The following is an 18,840-nucleotide window of genomic DNA, read 5'->3' as shown; positions in this document are numbered from 1 at the left end:
ATACAACCTCATTTAAACAGTGAGGTCAAGTCCCTATTAAATTGATGCATGCTGTATTATCTCAAGATATATTTCAAACTCATCCTTTCGTACCCCACTGTTTACACAGAGCCATATTAGTCTTAGTGCTCAAAATTCTTAACACGCTGTGTATTTAACAGTGTAAGGCTGTCCCTGTCTTTTGCCACTTGATAAAGAATCTAGACCATCCATCATAGCAAACATTGAGCCCATTATCTCTGCATTTGTTACCATAACTACAAATGAGACTTGATTGATTGGCAGTAATTGATGCAAAATGTAGTGTCTGTGTTGCATATGCAGTCAATATTAAACTTTATTCAGTTATTTCCTTTTATTTCATCTCTACAGTTAAAGCCACATTTTCTGATACCATGTGAAATCAACCATACGTGATGTGTGTGTGTGTGTATTAGTGAAATCTTAGATATTTCTTAGCACACATTTCTTGTGGTGTTAATCAGTATGTCTGAAAAGCATAATACTACTAACACAAAATAAGCACCATGTAAGCAGGGGTACCCAGTTTAGGTCCTGGAGGACAATTTAACTTCAGGTTTATACAGGTGACATTACAGTTACACAGAAGACGCTAAATAACTATATAAATAACTTCTCTAGCACCGGAAGGATGCCTCATTGGTTTAATGAATATACTGGATTAGGACAAATATCCATTTTAAGACACCTAAGGTATTCACTGCAGCACAAATCGGAGATTACTACAGAATAACTAATTTGTTAAACTGTGTAAAAATGTATCTTGAGTCAAAGCTTCTCTCTCTGTCAAGCAGTTTGTTTGTTTGTTTGTTTTTTTTTGTTTTTTTTGTATGTAACACCGTAATGTTTTCTCTTATAAACCTTCTTACAACTATCATTGTAAGAAATGTATTAACTGGATTTCAAAAGCTCTTGAATAAAGAGTTATGCCACTGGACATAGATGAATAACAAAATGAGAACTGATACAATATCAACAATGAACACTAACCTTGTGAAACAGTACTTCAGTGTGAGGAGAGTCTGTGAGGGAAGACCAGCTCATTGAATGGATTAAGACATGCTCTCAATGCTCACTGCATTTGGCTGTTTCTACTATTCACAAAGGGTGTCAGACCTCATCAAAATAGTGGCTGGAAAAACTAAACTACTTGGCAAAAAAGTGTCTAGTGCAATTTCAGTCGTGGTGAGCTATGGTTTCTGTCGATAATGGTTTTTGTCTAAATTCTAAAGCCAACAAAGATTTAGGTTGAGATGCAGCTGTTAACAGTTTTTACAGTATTGTGCATATTGACCACATGGGAGCCCACCCCCCCTTTCAGATGAAGTGCAGCTACCTGCAACTGATATAAATGATCTAAATAAAATATCCCTGCCATTTGAGTTTCACCCATATGTACGGGATAAACAACAAGTGCTGAATCGGTAAAAATGATTCACTATTACGAGTGCCGTTCCATTGTTACGCTTAGTTCAAACGGTTACAATGTTTGTTTCTCACATTGCGGCAATGTTGTCATGAATTCCTGTTTGAGTTTGAAATCCCACTTACACAGACAAAAGTGTTTGTTGTAAGTGAAGACTGCAGCGAGGAGCAAGGACTGTGTTTTAGATGTACAACATGAAAGTGGCATTAGAAAATTAAAAATGCAAAAAACAAAGGAATGTAAACCGGGAACAGCACAAAGTAATTGATAGTTTTGCCAAATCTAAAACAGATGAAGACCTAAATATCATTGCCAGGGCCAGAGACCGGTTTTCGAGACGTACATAAGTGCGCTGTTTTCTGAACAGTGGTTAAAGCCAGGAAAGAAATGCCAAAGCTGAGTTTAAATCTAACACCTGTGTAATTGACAGAGATTTACAAAGTGATGATGAAATTGCTGTTGTTTCTCAACCTGTCCAGAAGATATGTGAACAAAAAATTAAGGAGGGGTGTTTATGTGGAAATGAATTTTTGTTGTAGAATATAAGGTAAAATTGGAGAAAGGAGATACACAGGACTTTGAATAATATGCACTCTTTACCCTGGAGTGTAAGCTAGGCATTACAAAATGTGGGTGAAAAAAAGAAATGTAGTTCTTGCTGTTTAAATGAGAAATGAAAAAAGACATCTTTCAGAATGCCATAGCTATCCAAGAACACTGAGTGACTGGCAATCAGTTAAGATACACCTGTTTTAAATTTAACAAGCCAGGGAGGTATAAAAGGACAGGTTTCAAAGACAATAGACCTAAAGGTAAGGACCTGGACCTGAGGAATCCTGTTGAGTTTAGTTAGTGCTCCAAAACAGGAGCTAGGATTTATTTTTGTATGGTATTGTTTGTTGAAAGAAGCCATGCTCCCACTGGAAAAGGGACACCATGGAACAAATGAACATACAGATAACATTCTGTTTAAACCCATCCTTTATTGTCGAAAGTGGTTTATCCACCAAAGACAGGAACCCAGAAATGTGTTTGAAGTTATACTGTAAATAAAGAAGCGTTGTCACAATTTGTAATTACAAAAAAGTTTTTTTTTTTTTTTTACATTATCTTAATTTTTCTCTGCCTAGACATCTGCTCCTTGAGGTAAATGATATCCCTTGTCTGCTTTGAGCAATTCACCCTTCTCACCTGGGGGAGGGGGAGTGACTGTGAGGTCTTGACACAGGAGCCTCAGTGCAGGAGATCTAATGTGAAGGGCTCTATGAGAGCTGGAGGAGTGGGGATGAGGCTTTGAGGGCTGCTGAAGGCTCTGCTGTGGGAGAGTGAGCATCTAGTACCATGACCCTTCTGAGCCTATTGTGATGCACCCTGGGCTGAAAGGCAATGCATAAGTAGCAGAAGTCCTCCATGGTGTGTTGGACCCCCAGGCACTGCACACAGAGAGGGTGTTTGTCGCTGGGCGATACATTCACCGTGCAGGATGTGCAGACATGAACTGGAACTCTCGTCATGGTTGCCATTACCAGTGTGTGCACCAAATGCACAAAGGTGCTATGCGCCAAGTACTGTGCGCACTGAGTGTACTAAGCACCGAGCACAACGATTGTACCAAGCACAATGTGCACCACTAACCGCGTGCACTGAGCACCGTATGCACCGAGGTGCTGTGCACCGAGCACACCGAGTACCATGTGCACCGAGCACTGATTACTGTGCACAATGAGGTAACGCAGCACAAAGGTGCTGTGCGCAATGAATGCACAGAGCACTGAGCATGTTTCGTGCACCGAGTGTCTACTGCACCGGATACTATGCGCACCAAAAACTGTGTGCACCGAGTACCATGTGCTCTGGGGTCTATAGGCACCAAGGGCACTGAGCATCATGCACAACAGGTGCAGTAAGCAGAGAGTACACCGTGTGCTTCGATCACAGAGTGCACTGGGCAATGCGATTACCGAGCAGTGCGCACACTGAGGCACCAAAGTACCAAGAGCTGAGAGTGCACCGAGTTACCGAAGCACAGGGGACCAGCTGAAGCAGCAGTGCCTAATCTAACTGTGTGTAATCACATGCCTGTTCAGTGCATAACGTATACTAGGGGACACACATGCTGAAGTCGCAGCGGGTGAATCTGTGGATGAAGTACAATGCAATAATACAATTACAACAATATTACAGGGGAGCACACTGCTGTTATTGTTGATTTTTTGACGCACCAAGGCGGGAGAGCCAGGGCAGCCGGCGAGGTCTACTCTACAACGGGTGTAGAAAAATACACCCCGTGGAGGAAAAGGCCTGCTGTTTTGTTGTTGTTGTTTTTTTTTGTTTTTTTTACCTAGCTGTTGCACAACGCAAGCAGGAATACCGCTTGTGCACTGCAGATGTGCCACTAAGGGTATTTAGTCAACAACTATATATATATATATATATATATATATATATATATATATATATATATATATATATATATATATATATTATATATTATTTATATATTTATACACACACATTTATTAAAACTGCCACTTGGCAGACAGCTGAGTCGCTCAACAGCGGGGGTAAGGCAGAGCCTAGCGTCGGTGGAGGACGTGCTCCCACACGAGTGAAAGGCTGTAAAAGATGACAACACTCATTCCTTTAAATCAGTACTGCACAGGCAGGAGACTCATATACCACAGTTAGGACAGCAGCAGCCTGCAAGGCACCTGCACGCAGATTGCTGAGGAAGAAAGAAAGAAAAGGGCTAAATCAGGAGTCACTGATTCCGTGAAAGCGGCAAGCCAGCTTTCAGCTTGAAACGCAAAGGAACTGCAAAAAGAGAAATGGCTTCCTTAGTATGATGGTTTTAATCCCTCGGTAGGCAGGACCGAGGGTGTCATCCCAGAAAGGGGCCTGTCGGTAGCTCTGGTATAGAATGCTCAGAAAATACCTACCAATAGGCAGGCATATCCCGTACTTAATGTTGTTGGTGGTCATCTTTGAAATGAAAGGGAACTGCCTGTGGCAGGGCAGGGTTCTGCTCGTAAATAGTGTGGTTTATGTATAGGTGGTGGTGGTTGGCAGGGATGAGGTTAATTCTTATCCCAAGGCAGTGCCAAACCTGCACTACCTGGAGATAGGAATGAACCCCTTTCCTGCTAAGCACCACCACCAATACACAAACCAAACTATTTACAAGCATGGCCCTGCCCTGCCACATATTTACATGCAGGGATGTGCCCTGCCACAATGCCCCATACTCTCCCTCTCTTCAAAACCGCACAGTGACTTTTAGTTAAAGATTCGTAGAATTAATCAAACGCCACAGAAATGTTTTCATTTTAAAAATAACACATCTGATCATTAATCATCTGTGTGCAGTGTGCTTCACAAAGTAAACATCCTACCTGATCAGAGTGCATGGGCCAAGGAGGGAAGCTTAATTTTAAACTTTGAGGATAAGTTTTAACTTATAAAATTTAAACTTTATAGAACAATTATTGTAACTAATCTATTAATGTATTAAAACTCCAACAACCTACTTTTAAGTGATGAATCAAGCCATTGTTTCAGTCATAATTTTTTGTCCAAGTTAAATAAGGATCAAAAGCTGAATTTCTACATCTGGCTGTCAATTGCAATAATTTTCAATTTTTAAAACAATTCACAATGCTTCACCAATATCCATATTCTCCCTTTTAGAAGATAAATCCTTTAGATAAGGGAAGAGAGGGGCTTACGCAATCATTATGAGTTAACACCAAAAAGATTAGTGTTTACAAATTGGAGTTAAGGGGGGCACACAGTGCATTGAGCAAACTGTCAATGCTGGATGTGGAATTAGACTTAACAAGTACATTAATACTTCCAAAATTGTTAGTTTTGCTCCCATTCACTAACTTTAATAACATTGTGTAACAATTTTTTTTTTTTTTTTGGTTCCTGGGTAGTAAGTGTTATTTTCTAATTTCTTATGCCTCAAAAGTATAGAAAATGGCTATTATTCCCCACAAACTTTGCTTTTGTGACCAGGACAGTGATATTTTGAAATGTACCTATTTTCCAGAACATTCCAGATAGATTCAGTGCTGAGTAAACTTGGAGTAACTTCTAGAACTTTCCAGTAATATAAATAGTAGTATAAATACAGGGGCCTTAAGCCCACCAGTTCAGTTTAGTTCCAGCTGCCTAAGTGGATACATATCTGCATTTTTCTGAGATGGCATCAAGAGGCTGCAATGGTGGCATTCCTGATGGGTCTCCAAGGCGGTTTTACCAAGTTTCCCTGCTATCTTTGCCTTTGGGACAGCAGGGACACCAAGGCGCACTACCACAGGCGGGACTGGCCACAGCGGACCGAGTTCTCTGTGGGGAGGAACAACGTCAAGTGGGAGCCACTGGTGGACCCCCGGAAGGTGCTGATGCCACCACTGAACATCAAATTGGGCCTTATGAAACAATTTGTCAGAGCTCTAGATAAGGAGTCGGCAGCCTTCAAGTACCTTCAAGACTTCTTCCCAAAGCTGTCTGAGGCAAAGATCAAAGCCGGTGTCTTCGTCAGACCACAGATAAAGAAGATCCTGGAGTGCAATGAATTCCCCAAGAAGCTCACTAGTAAGGAGAAAGCGGCTTGGAACAGCTTTGTCACAGTGGTTCGGGTTTCCTGGGCAATCACAAGGCCAAAAACTATGTGGAGCTGGATGAGACTCTGGTGAAGAACTACGGCACAATGGGCTGTAGGATGTCCCTCAAAGTCCATATCCTTGATGCTCATCTTGATAAATTCAAGGAGAACATGGGAGCATACTCGGAGGAGCAAGGCGAGCGCTTCCACCAGGATATACTGGACTTTGAATGCCGCTACCAAGGACAGTATAACGAGAACATGATGGGAGACTACATTTGGGGGCTGATTCGTGAAAGTGTTTTACAGTATAATCGTAAATCCCAAAAAACTACTCACTTCTAAATCATTTGTAGTCATTTTTGTATTACTTTAGTATAAATACATGTTAATTTGGATTCATATGTTGTTTTTTTCTGACTTTATGTGAACGAAAAGACCGTTTTCTCATTGGAAAAAGGTACATTTCAAAATATCACTGTCCTGGTCACAAAAGCAAAGTTTGTGGGGAATAATAGCCATTTTCTATACTTTTGAGGCATAAGCAATTAGGAAATAACACTTACTACCCAGGAACAAAAATTGTGTTACAATCCATTAAGCATGTCTTCTTAATCAATGTTTTTCCCCAAAAACTGGATCTGACCTCATAATTTCTCCTTATATAATGTATTTTGTATTGACTTTAAGTTAATATAGAAGTGTATTACCACAATGATTTCTTAGTAAAACATTAGGATTGTTTCCTATACAGTACTTTCTAAGAACTACCATATTTCCCCTTTCAAACGTAAAACCTCACCAACTCGTCCATCTTTATGACACCTAAAACAAAGCAGAATGGGGCATGTCTGACAGTTCAGCTTTGTAAATGAGATGCATGTAAATATATCATTTTAAAAGAAAAGTATGAACCCAAAAAAAAGTACATATAGAGAGAGAGGTGGGGCTTACTGTAAGTATTCAACTGGAACCATGCAGCTAAGGTACAAGATGGTTTTAACACCAGTAGATAATGTGTTTGAGGGTCTAAAAACCTTCCAGAAATAGTAGCTACCCAACATAAAACACAGATAGATATCAGAAACTTTAAAAGGCATTTCATTTTTAAATCAAGACTGAACTTTATAATGAAGAAGACAAGAACACTGAGGTAAATTGTTGCATTGTAAATTGTTGAATTCTACTGTATTGTAAAAGGTCATCAATTCCAGGGTGTTTTTTACTCCCAGAACTTTTTCTGTGAAAACAAGTATGATTCTGATGATACACTTTACCACAATTTTACTCAAATAACACCTTTTAAAAATGCCCTGAAATGCTGTTACATTCTATTATTGTATGCACATGTTTTGCATTTCATTTAAAAAGAGGTGATTTCTTTCAACGCATGCTACATGTAATTTTCACATGTGGTTCTATTTAGTCAGAACAGGATAACTGCAATTATACACATGATTGTTACATAAAAGTGTGGCTTATATGCAGATGTGAACTATTTGGATAAAAGCATTTTAAACAACTCAGACCATGGTGACTGTGTTCAAGTTACAAGTTGCTGTGGCTACCCTTTCAACCTTCCAATCCACTCCAAAAAATATTAGGAAAGGGGTACTTTCTAAACATAGAGGCTGGTTGGTGAGATTATTGTATCTGCGACCTGATAAGCAGCAGTGAATAAAAATAGATAGTTTCATGTGATCAGTTACTGTTTGCTTGCACAAATGCTGTAAACCACTGCTTTCACTGACACTAATATTACTGTTTATGGTTTGGGTGCTATTAGCAACCGACATATCTTGAAAAAGAAATGTGTATTATGTTTCATTTTCATATTATTGCACTATCCATTTTTACTGAGAAAAAAATGAGTTAAGGTACAAAAATATCCTTTCAAAATTATAGCTAAATTAAGCAAACCAAAAAAACAAACAAACAAATCACCGCTGAGTCTGTTTTGCTTTTTGTTATCCTGGTTTGAATGAAACTACTGTTCCCTTCAGCCCCCCAAACATAAGTACTATAAACAGGAAATCCAGCTGTGACATCATTCCAATCGGAGCCCTAAAATAAATCACATTCTTTTAAAAAAATTGCCTATATTAAATCTGTTCAACTAAATTAAAATAACTTCAAAACATCTCAGTGTCCTTTGTTTATTTTCTGTCAGATCGTTGGAAATCTGTGCACGCAATTCAACTGTTTTACTAATCCCCCTTTTTTTTAAATAAGTTGAGGAGAATAGAAGTATTGTGACACCAGACAGTGTTGTAAAAAGGACTATACAGTACCAAATTGAGGTCGCTTCAAGACAATGGCTGTTCAATGCCCATTCATACAGTCTCCACAACTCTATCAAATGTGTCTTTCTTTTTCACTCGCTTTCTTCTTGTGGTAAAGCTATCACACAATGGACAAGGCTCTCGGCACAATCTTCGAGCACCATATTAGTGAGCTGACTCATTTTTCACTTCAGTTTTCAAAATCTTAAATAGGAAAAGGGACATTCATAGAGTTTTTTTTTTTTTGAATATACCATAGCAATAAGTCAGGGTGAAAATTCAGTTTCATTCCACTACTTGCCTCCCAGTTAAATAAAGTATATCATTTTATTTACTGTCCTTATCATACTATTCACTGTAATTATATTTTTTTAGTGATTTACAGTAAGCAACACTTTGACAGCACAAAATATGTCATATACTGTATTAGCGGTTTTGGAACAATATGCATCAACCACAAAACCTTGCCAGATATTTCACTTTTTATATTTGTATAGATAATAATTCTATCTTCATTGTTTATCAATTTAATACATATTCCTCCCATGGCACCTATCAAAGAAATTCAAGGGATACTAACCCCAGTGTTGAGGGGCAATCTCTCATGTACTGTAACTCCACTTTTCAGCATCTTCAAAGGGTTATCCCATCACTGCATACAGTATATAAATATTATTTAAAAACCTATTTTCTGATACCCAATATCTATAATTAAGAATTCCATCATGTACATTTACCATTGTTACCGCCTCTGTTCTGATACCATTTGTTGTTGGCTTAGACAGGCATAGTTTTGATTACAGACTAAGAATAAACCACCATTATTCAATAGGTACATAGAAACACATGTCCAGTGGATTGTCCATGAATCCTACATTTTTGTCATGGCCAAAGAGAAAAATAAATAATGGTACATTTACAGTTATGCAAGACTATATACAATTTTAACATAATAACGAATTCTAAAGCTTGGTAAGGAAGCTACTGAAAATCACTCTATGCAAGTGTTTTTTTTTTTTTTTTAAATTCTATACCAATAACTATTTATATGGTACAAAGAGTCGTCTGTATTCAATGAAGAAGAAATGTGTAAAACATGTAACAAAAATCCATGGAAGGAAAAGATTTCACAGGAGTCTGCATGCTGTTTTTCTGCTGCATTTCGCATTGAACTATTGCCAGGGTTTATTCACAGCATCATGGTACTTCTCGGAATAATTGAATCTCACACCTTGAAAAAAAGCTACCTTTCATGTGAAACCCTTAAAAAGAAACCATTGTTTCTCAGCCTTCTACAGAGATAACACTAATTTTAGCAAAAACAAATAAGATATAAAAAATAAAAGGTATTCCGAAATAAAAAAGAAAGGTGATTTAAAAATAAATCTTGTTCATTCATACACTGTAGGGCTTATCCATAGATACATGCATTATCTTCTTTAACAACAGTCTGGAAGATTTCTATGAAAAACAGTTTATAACAATAAAAACAGACTTTTTAAAAAAATATGAGTAAAAGCTTTGTGAATAGCACCCTGTATGTTCAACCCTATCCTGGATATGGTCTTGGGGTCATAGGGAGGGAACTTCATTAAAAACAAATATGTAATATCCATCTAGTATGGCTTTGAAGGCTCAATGCAGTGCTCTATCACATATACATAAAATAATAATAATAAAAAAAAAAACATGATTAAGCAGTGTACTGGTTTTAGACTGTAAGAAGTTTGTAGACCAGGTAATTTAGGGCCTGGGGGTCCTGGTTTCAAATCGTAGCTTCACAATTGACTGGCTGCTTGAACATTATGTCCCTATGGTGGCTCTTTGAGCCATTGGGTAAAAATAACTATTCGTTATGTTGAGATCATGAGATAATATATCCCAGGATATTTCCTGACATAATAATTGATCTCTGGAAAATGGAGGTAATGACTTATGTTTTCTAGAGATCCTGATCACAAGATAACGGAATGGTAATCTCGGATTCTGATATAAATGATCTCGGGATCATGAGATAACGGAATGGTAATATCGAGATTCTGATGTAAATGATCTTGTGATCACGAGATAACGGAATGGTAATCTCGGGATTCTGATATAAATTACCTTGTGATCACGAGATAACAGAATGGTAATCTTGTGATTCTGATATAAATGATCTGGTGATCACAAGATAACAGAATGGCAATCTCGTGATCCCAACATAACAAATTTTTTTGTTCCCCGATGGCTTCAACGAGCTGCCGTATGTCCCTGCTTCTCTCCTTATATAGTAAACTTTTCACTGCTGCTGCTGATGAATCCATTATTGTGGTATTAACCTGATAGGTGGAAGCACGGGAAAATGGGCATCACAATATTGGCATTGGAAATATGGTGTGCAATAATAGACACATACCATTTAGCAACATAACTGTGGCTCCATCTTTATAGGAGAACAACAGTATTAATTTGTGGATTACTAGTGTAAATAGACGCACCTAAAGGAAACCCAACACAAACAACTGATTTGTATCAGTGTACACAGAAATAGAAGGGTTTAGCACACAAGATCTGTGTTTTCTGGTATCAAACAAACAACAAACAGCTGGTGTTAGAACACCCTTCACTGGGGGCTTCAGTTAATTACAACCTTCATATGAAATACAATGCCGTTTTCTTAAAGCCATGAATAAAGGGAAAGGAAAGCTCTAGCCAGGTTCTGCTCCACTGTTTGCAAACAGAAGAACAGGAGTTTTTTTAATTACTTGTAGAGTTTTAACATGTGGGTCATGGTCTCCAAGTGGTTCCAAGGAAAAATCATGATGGCCAATTTTCTGGGTTTTCTTCCGTTTCTTTTCTACTATCAGACTCAATAGAAGCTTTGTGCTGTGACATCAATGGAAAGAATGACATTGCAATTTGAAACAACAGTGACCTTCCTACTAATTTACATTGAAATCATAACACATGGCCTCTTCCATTAGCAGATACATGCATGTTTTGAGAAAAGAATATTTTGTTTTGTGTGGACACAAAACTAATGCACTAATGTATGTCTAGCTACAAAACAGAAAATGGAACGAATGTATGTGACAAAAAACTATGTGCATCAATGCTCATTATATGTTGCTATTTACTAGGGATGTAATAGGTTAAACGGTTAACCGATAAATAAATTCATACCGGTTATGTATAATACAAATTGATAAAATGGGATTGGCATTGAAAAATTGGCATTTTGTGTTTTAAAAGTAGATATCCAACAAAAGATGTGCTCTCAATGCACTGCCTCTGAACTCTGCAACTCCTCTGCCTGTAACTTTTTTTTATTTGGCAAGATATGATGTCAGGTTAGGCATGATTAGTCGACTTAAACCTCATATATCAAACTAGCCTCAAGCAGTCGATTTCTGGTGTTCGGATGCGGAGCACAGCCACTGGCGTCACAATAGAAAAGGGAGGACTGTAAAGATGGAGTGGCCAAAACGAAGTTAGTGCTTCCACTAACTGTAAATCGGTTGAATACAAGGCTGACACCAGAACACATCAACATGTTAATCTGAATAAAAACCACTTGTAGTTGTAGTTTTTTTGTTATACTATATATATATATATATATATATATATATATATATATATATATATATTAACTGATAATATATGAGACTGCTCCTAAATTCTTACCTTTCTGAAACTTTTATTGTTTGAATCACAGTCCGAACACGGGATGTATATTAGTCTAATCTGTGATAATATAGTTGGGTCTCCTGGTACTTGTAAGGGGATTTTGATAACTATATAAAATCATACTCCTATATATATAGATATATATATATATATATATATTATATATATATATATATAAAACTGATTTCACCTCAGGACTTTGAAAAAATACTTGTTTAATCACAATTGGACCATATTTAGTTTTCTGAGGGGACATTTTGGATTTTTAGCAAAAGTCATCTTTGGTGAGAACAGTGGTTGAATTATTATTTTTTTTTAACTAAGATATTTTAGTTCAGTAGTTGTGGGCACTGTTTGTTAAAGTTGTAGGTTATCTGTGGTCATTTCAAACAATGGGGAAAAAAATGTATTACTTGCTTTAAAATGGATTCATAGCATTAATTCATAAGAATCGTGAAAAAAATAATTGGTGATTGCTACACTAAGCATATGGGGTGGCATTGTGTATTTATTTTATTTTTTTTTAATTGGTGTTTTATTTTATGTGAAACCAGTGTCCCCTGTATTGAACCGAGATTAACTGTGAAGCAGATACTAGAAACTTAGAAAGGTGTACCAGTACACATATCATCAATGTAATACAATCATGATGCAATTTGTGGAATTTTAGCTTTGTTTTGTTTAGTTTTGTTTCGTAAATCTGACACTAGGGCTACCATTGATGGTACCCTAGTGGCAGCACGTGTGTTGTTAATTAAGTCTGCACACCTGTGTGGCGTGTTAATACCTAATGCTCCGTTGTATTCAGTGACGACCCACGCACATAACACTGTTATACACACATAGCCAATACTAATTTTGAAGTTTTTGGTGATTTGCTACAATTCATCAGCATCAACCTTTATTAAACAATACTGTGAAGCCTTGAACAAGAGGTTCCTGGAAACATGACTGCCAGTTAAATTACATCATACCAGACCAATTAAGTTCCAAGAAAATAAGTCCATGGAAACACAAGTTCTTGATTGCATGCATGCATTATTATTATTAGTAGTCGTAGCAGTCATAGTATTATGTCATTTAGTAGACTCTTTTATCCAACATGAATTAAAGACATGGGGGTGAACTATGCATCACAACTGCTGTTACAGAGTCACTTACAATAGGACCTCGGTTTTACGTCTCATCTGTACACGTACACGTGATCACTTTTTTTTCACAATTTCAGCTATTCCTAAGGCTGCATAAAAGTTGAGACATTTAATTTGGCAGCTCAGAATCAGCAAGAAGTTGCTATTTTCCACTAAAGAATTGCGGGTGTCAGGTTTGCTGGTTAATTAGTTTTGGAAAGTGGTCCCTTTCATGTGTAATCCAGAACATGAACACCTGGTGTGTGGCACATCAAAGCACAGGAAAAACATTGAACAATATGACTCAGGTCATGAAAACAAGGGACAGCAAAATAACACAAAAAAAAATAAAATAAAACTCTTTACATATGACCTCGACCCAGCAATCTGTGGTCCCTGGTGCCTAGTGGAAACAAACAAACTGGGGCACTAAAGAGGAATCTGACAATACATCGTGTTAATTGATTGTTTCACAACTTAATTAAAAATGAGAGCAGTGACAAATGAAGTGCTGCCTTGAGATGTATTATGTTGTAAAGGTGTTTGAGCAGAATGTAATTGTTTAAAGATGAAGAATCCTAAAAGCGAATTACATTTCAAACATGTATAACCGTGTGAAAGGATATCGTCACAGCCAAGGCTGGTAAATGTCAGGAAGCAAACCCAGAGACAGAAGCAGCCGTTTAACAGTCCTGATGCACACTTTCATTTAACATGAAATAAAGAATCAAGAACAAGAGCCAAAAGAAATGGTTTAAACAAAACACTTCTCAAGCTGGACGTTCACCTTCACTGACCAATACACATTTTAGCCTCAATAAAGCACAGCACAGCACAGCACAGCACTCAGCTTACTAACTCAAACTCCATCTCACAAATCTGTGGCTGGAGCCTAATTAATTATCAATTATTCACTTCCAGCCACATTCTCACATGGAGTTGGCAGGGAGAGATTAACTCCTTCCCTGCCAACTCAACACAACCCCTGTGCAGGGCCTCTGCCCATCACAAACAGATAAAAAGCAGACAGAAAAGAAAAATGGAATGCTATCTGTATTGTAGCATTTGTTAACATGTAATCTAATTGTTCTTTGATTTTTGATGTGTTTCTATATAATAAAGCAGTGAACCATCTACCTGGACAGGTACTTATAGCATGTTAAAATGCTGTAATTCTCTAAATATAACACAAGGCATGTGTATCAGGTGCATGACTGAGCTGCCTCTAGTCACATCCCTTGTACAACACGTCTTGTATGACGTGCATCTCTTTTATACTACCGAGTATACTGAAAACCTCATAGATAACATGCAGGCTGTTTGTAGGCTGTAATCTCCTTCAATTTGTCAAATAATATAATGTCCAACAAATAGCTATCTTTCTATGGCTCTCTTCACTTAGAAGTGAAGGCTGGACATTCAGTAGTTTTTGGCAGAAGCAAGCCTATCTGATGGCTCTTATAGTCAAAAAAATGATGGTGCAGCTTATTTCGTAATATATAACTTTACATCGTTTTGTTAAATGATGAACTTGGGCTGCTGTTTTGTAATTTTATTTTTTAGATTGTCAGGGGTATTTCCAGACCCAAAATATATTTAAAATATAAACACGTGGCCCTCACAGATCACTATACTTCAGGGATATTAACCCAGTATTCTAAATGCCTTGGTTAGTATTGATGAAATGTGATGAAAAGTAGAAAAATTAAGGTTGCCATGAGAAATCTACAGGGATCGTTGAAAATGTTACAACTTTACTGACAGGTCACCTGTGTAACAAGTAATGCCTAAACCTGAAATGCAGGAAGCCATCAGCATCCCTGCTATTCCACACACACCCTGTCCTCAGCTCAATGCCAGGCAACAGGCATGCAAACTGCTCAGCTGCAACTGTTCCAAGTCCAATAATTGCAACTTGTCAGAAAGAATTAATTTTCCCATTTCTCATAAAGATGTGTAAAAATTACCATGTTATTATACACTGACACTCTCCGGAGGCAGACACCAAATTTAATTTTGAATTCTTTCCGCACATTAAATTAAATCCATAAATAAGAGTTTAGGCATTCGTTCGGAAGCATATGTTTGTTAGGAGAGAAAGCCAACGCGTGCCCGCTGTAATGGCTGTTGTAATATTTTAATAGCTCGCTCCTTCTAAGCACCAATAAATTTACATGATCATAACAGTCGTGGGCATGCAAGAAGCCTATTACTGTCTGAGCACAAGCTGGAGCATTAATCGAAGAGGGGGCAGAAAAACAGGGCGCTCTTGTATAAAATTAAAGAGCTGCACTTGTCAGCTGCTCAGTGATTGAATTTTAAACAGTCTGGTCAGTTGGTCAAAACATATAATGAGATAAAAAAAAAAAAAGTTAATGCATGTAATTCTCTCTACCTCTGTCTCGTGGGGGTTTGTTGTATTCGATGAGCTGGAAATGTGATGGCTTGTGAAATATGCTGCAGCAATTGCTAGTTTTGCTCTCAGTATAAAGCCAAGGATTTGCTGTGCATAGGAGCTAAACTATTGCACCCCATCAGCTCTTTCATCAGCCAATACTTTAAAACAAAATAGGTAAAATGTAGCAGGTGCCTTGATCAAAATGAAGACAGCTTGGTCAACTACACCATCCAAAGGTAGGGGTTGCCACTGAGCAGACACTGATGCTAAACAACTGGGGCTGGCCAGTACGCTGTACTAGTATGACCTCTGACCAGCAGGGGTCATTGTTTAACAGTAGCGTCCTTTTGAAATGTTAAAAGGGTGAACAGTCAATAAAACTATCACACTCGGCTATTATTACATATTGTACAGCTTATTTAATATATAAAAGTGTGTTTTACCTTCTCAGATTAGTAGTCTGGGTGGGTTTGCAGGACAGGTTTCAGTACTGGCAGAGCAGGATTCAGGAGCCCAGACTTGTCGCCACCTGCACTGTACCTGTGTGAGAGAAAGATTTAGTCACCTATGCTGCCAAGACATCAACATTCCCAAGCACAGAATCAAACCAGAAAAATACATTTTATTTTATTTTATTACTAAATTCAATGTGATACTAGTATTTGCAGCCACCATTGCAGAAACAAAGAACAAGTATACATGTTGTTTAGAATTGTTAGTAAACGGATAATGGTACTACTGTCCTTGTGGGAGGTCTTTCTAATTAAAAATCTTTTTTCCATTTCTTTGAAGAGGGGATGATTATCTATTTAGGGCTACCAGGATATTTAGTAGGGTTTGATTGTTAACCACTCATCATGGTGTGGTTGACGTAGATCAGAAAATCCTAATCAAACCGAACTCAAGAGACAAGCGCTTTATGATCCTGTTCCTCCAAAAGGGTTTCCAAGCATTCCAAGATTTGTAGCAGATAAGTTTGAGGTTTCAATTTGAAAAGCAAATTAATTTTTTTGAAAATCTATGTACAGGTCTGGTTGAATGGGCAATGGTTCTGATACCAAAGATTTAGGAATGTACTATCAAAAAGCCTGCTCATTAAACAACTCCATTAAAGAACAGGAAATTTGTTTATGTGTTTGTGAATTGCCCCAATATATCCTCAAGGGCAATTCCACATGGGTTATGTGGGACATCTTGAAATGATTTTTCTCAAGTATTTGAGAAGGATCAATTGTAAAAAAACAACAACAAAAAAAACAAAAAACAGTGTTGGACTGAAAACCTCAAAGACCAATAAGTAGTTCTCTTTTTAAATTAATGTGGTCAGCAAATGGAGTATATTTGTCTTGCAATTCACATCCAAATACCATACTGAACACTTCACGCTGTTTTCTAACGCATAGTTTTAAACTATAGTAGTAACGCTCACCCAAGTTGCTTTGTGTTATTTTATGCAAGAATACATGTTTTGTTTTTTTACACAACTGCTCATGATTTGCAACACTGGAAAAAATGGAAAATGTGAACTGTTAGCATTCATTAGCCCAGCCAACCAGGTGAAATGCATTGTTCCAATTGTGAAACCTTACGGAACTGGACAAGAACTAAACCAATTGCTATCACAATTCCTAAAATGCAAATAAAATGCAAGTGTTACCTAAGTACTGTACATATTCCTACCAGCTACAATGCAGAATATATTTCTTCAAATTGTAATGTCATGGAACCTACTAGGAAAATGAAATATTCATACACACATATTCTTTGCAGTCGGGACTGGGCCTGTGACAGCAAGCAATATATAATGGGAAAGATGCAGAGTTGCAGTCTATTCATTTGTGAAGTATACAACAGTTGTCACCACTGGAGCTGAACTTTCAACATCTACTTGCTTCTGGCAAACAGTAGTTCTGACAAACACTGTGGGGTGAGAAAACCACTTTCGCTTTGCAGTTTTTGTACAAGTGCTTCTTTATTTCTTCTTGAGGTCCTTGGTTCAGAATTGTGAAGAACAACTTCACTCCTACAATATTAAATACATTGGGTTACCAGCTGTCATGTAACTGATACATAGCATAACTTAATATTTAGCTTGGCACATGCTGGCTTTCCTTTGCAGTATCTTTTAAGGTTTTGTGAATGGTTTATATGCTGCTGCAGTGGCAAGCATTCCAGTCGTGTGCTGAATATATATTCTGGTATATTGACTGTTATGTACGTCAGCGCATGACAGCTGGAGGACCATGTAAATCACTATTTCATTAAATATAACCGTATTTTTTATTCTTGTATTCCAGATGGGTAGCTACTGTGCCCCAGAGTAGTCTGAGCAGTTACCCTCGTCTGAAGACTGAACCCATTATCTCTCCATTAAAAGCCACCTATGCTTCCATCTGAACCATTTGGGCTGTAGTTTCCAAGGCTGCTTTTCAATATGTTTTTAAAAACACTCAAAATAGTTGGTGAATGTAGCTCTGAAAAGCTTGCCGTGTTTGTATTTATTTTTTTATTTCAGCTTCAAGGCCAATATAGAGTGATTGACTTAAAATAAAAGAAAGCCAAACAAGCATTCTTACACAATTGTTATCTGTACAGAATGCAATCATTTTTCACAAAAACACTGAAACACACTACATAGGAATGGTTTTGTGTATTTAAAACAAATCTGACGGCTCTCCTCTCACTCTCAATTTAGCCAAGCCTCCTTTAAAAAACACCAACAATATAAATATTCACTTAAAAAAAAAATGGAATAATGTAATTACAGGAAGTTGTTAATTGAATATCCACTTAATTAAGACAAGTATGTATTCAAAAAAGATCTAAAGTCACAGCTGAAACTGCACAGACCAAAAGATTGCCTTTACCGCTACCTAGATGCCAATAAAAACGTATAATTTCTTATGATGTTAAAATATCTTGTTGACATGTGGCACCTTTATCATTCTGCTGCACGTAAAACATGATCATTGAGATTGAGTTAAGGAACCACTAGTTACATTTGTTAACACTCTTCCACATACACATATTGAAAGGGTTTTATGACCTGGGTCAAAGATAGCAAAACCAAACAACAGCAAGGTCATTTCTTCACAGCAGGATAATCCATACATCCATACACCATTTAAAAAGCATTTGGCTTCTTTCACATTCCGAATTTCACCTGAAGGCTTCTAGAAAATTATAGGACTGTATAAAATGTTGATGCCTTCGTTTGTTTTTTGTGCAAATTACATCCATGTTTTGTTTGTGTGTGTGTGTGTCTGTGTGTGTATGTGTGTGTGTGTGTGTGTGTGCGTGTTTGC

At 37.4% G+C, this 18,840-nt stretch overlaps 1 protein-coding gene across 1 annotated transcript in view; it reads right to left on the bottom strand.

The window, feature by feature from the left end:
- The window catches only part of LOC121319718 (transcription factor SOX-5-like), a 243,556-nt gene that overhangs the window by 142,444 nt on the left and 82,272 nt on the right, over positions 1-18,840 (bottom strand). Inside the window, exon 3 of the mRNA XM_041257435.1 lies at positions 15,979-16,075. The gene's annotated coding sequence lies outside the window, so the exon portion shown is untranslated. The remainder of the gene's footprint in view (positions 1-15,978; positions 16,076-18,840) is intronic.

This window comes from Polyodon spathula, chromosome 8 (assembly GCF_017654505.1).
Source record: "Polyodon spathula isolate WHYD16114869_AA chromosome 8, ASM1765450v1, whole genome shotgun sequence".
NCBI classification, from domain to species: domain Eukaryota; kingdom Metazoa; phylum Chordata; class Actinopteri; order Acipenseriformes; family Polyodontidae; genus Polyodon; species Polyodon spathula.
The sequence above is the reverse complement of the archived record's forward strand: the minus strand, read 5'-3'. Positions and strand labels throughout refer to the sequence as shown.